The 1,957-nt window shown below is 37.6% G+C and overlaps 1 pseudogene; it reads right to left on the bottom strand.

Annotated features, from left to right (window-relative positions):
* Window positions 1-622: 622 nt before the first annotated feature.
* The window catches only part of LOC107681932 (structural maintenance of chromosomes protein 1A-like), a 3,227-nt pseudogene continuing 1,892 nt past the window's right edge, over window positions 623-1,957 (bottom strand).

The raw sequence follows: 1,957 nt of genomic DNA on the forward strand, positions 1-1,957 counted from the left end.
ATGTTTGTGAAAGTGCCTTGAGCACATCACACAAGCTCTTACTTTCCGTTTTAATACAGTTTCCATAACACATTTTCCCATGAAGACAGAAAATTAAAACAAAAAAATATATATACTGATTATTCCACATTGTACTGAACGAACGAATCATCCACAAGGCACACTTGACAATAGGCAGCTTTTGATAAAGCGCAGACAAAACATTAGCCATACGTAAAATGACTGATCTAGACTGTCCAGCTGACTAAACGTGAAAATCTGTTCATTTGTATTTAATATTCACAGAACACAGAATATTAATACTTACACAATCATGCACACTATTTGAAATACAACAGTAGACATATTAGAAACATTATTCATTTCAATTAAAAAAATCTATGTAAACATCAATGATTATAATCAGGTTTTAAAAGATGCTACTGATCATTCTTTTAGCTGTCTACCAATAAATTCAGATCAAGAATCAGAATCAGAATCAGAATCAGAATGAGCTTTATTGCCAGGTATGTTTACACATACGAGGAATTTGTTTTCGTGACAGAAGCTTCCACAGTGTAACAGAAAGCACGCCACGGAGGCAGCCATCAGCGTCGGCGCCATCTTAAAGTGTCAACACAACCTAATCATTAGGATTGGCATCTGGATACTGGCAAAGATCAAAGGTCAGCACCTTACTGATGACACAATCTCCTTGCTGTGAATAAATTAAAAGATTCAATTTATTATTATATATATATTTTTTTACATATATTTTAAAAGTCAACATAATACAAAATAAATTGTTATTAAAGTTGCCATCTCTAGAGCACAGTGTACAATAATAATGATATAATGATATGTTGGGATGGGTTGAACTCTTGCATGTGTCAACTACTTTTGTTATGTTAAGATTTACCCATTGCTGAAATACAAACCTCAGGGTAAACTCCTATGAGTGAGCCAGCTTTTGTGTAGAACTCCTCTTTCAGAGAGATAACAAATGCCTGGAAATTCTGGACTGACTGGTCCTTTATGTAGTTGGCCACATGCAAAGTTAAAGTCAAATACATATTTCATATCGATGCCATTCGGTTCAGTTGTAAGCACACATGTACATTTGGAAGAGGCCTTCCTACAAGCTCACACACACCTTGCCTATGTTGGTGTTGTCCAATGCAGCATCAATCTCATCCAGGACAAAGAAAGGTGCAGGCTTGTAGCTATAAGGGAACAGACAGAGATGTAATTTTTTCATTAGAGGGCAAACGTACAAGTTTACTTTTAAAGTTTTTTGCAGATCTTTGTTGCACCTGTGAATGGCAAAAAGCTGCCACAGTTTTCTCTCCTCCACACAGGTTGTCCATGGGCCTAAATCTCTTTCCTGGAGCCACACAGCTGTAGTTGATTCCATCTAAGTATGGTTCTTCTGGGTTCTCTGGCCCCAGGAATGCCTGAAAGGATATAAAGTATTGTAAAAATTCTACTTGTGTTATTGAAGGATTTTCTCTTGAAAAGAGAGAGTGATTTCAGAGTGTTTTTATTAACCTGTGCACTGCTGTTTCGTGACTTGTAGATCTCATCAATGTTGGTGGCAACAGACTCGAAACAAGCATTGAAACAGTCAAACCGCTCCTTCTTGACCTGCTCAAACACCTGTTTGGCTTTCTTTGCTCTCTTCCGAGCAGCTTCAAACTCTGCAAGGCACATCAACATATGTATTTGTTAATAGAAATGTGTCAGCTGAATTCCATGAATACATAAGAAAAAAAGTAGATATTGTAGCTATTGGTTATTATTTAGGCTAGTGGTTCTCAACCTAAGGGGCATCGGCATACTTCCAAGTGGGCCGCAAGATGGTTTAAAAAAGAAAAAGAAGCGGACATCATATTTCTTATTTGAATTTGCTCTTTGTCAGGAGTCTAGCCTCTGTGGTTCTTCCCACTCACCACCAGAGGGCTCCCTGACCTGAGTAGTG

The sequence above is a fragment of the Sinocyclocheilus anshuiensis genome, unplaced genomic scaffold (genome assembly GCF_001515605.1).
Source record: "Sinocyclocheilus anshuiensis isolate Anshui unplaced genomic scaffold, SAMN03320099.WGS_v1.1 scaffold2090, whole genome shotgun sequence".
In the NCBI taxonomy this organism is placed as follows: Eukaryota; Metazoa; Chordata; class Actinopteri; order Cypriniformes; family Cyprinidae; genus Sinocyclocheilus; species Sinocyclocheilus anshuiensis.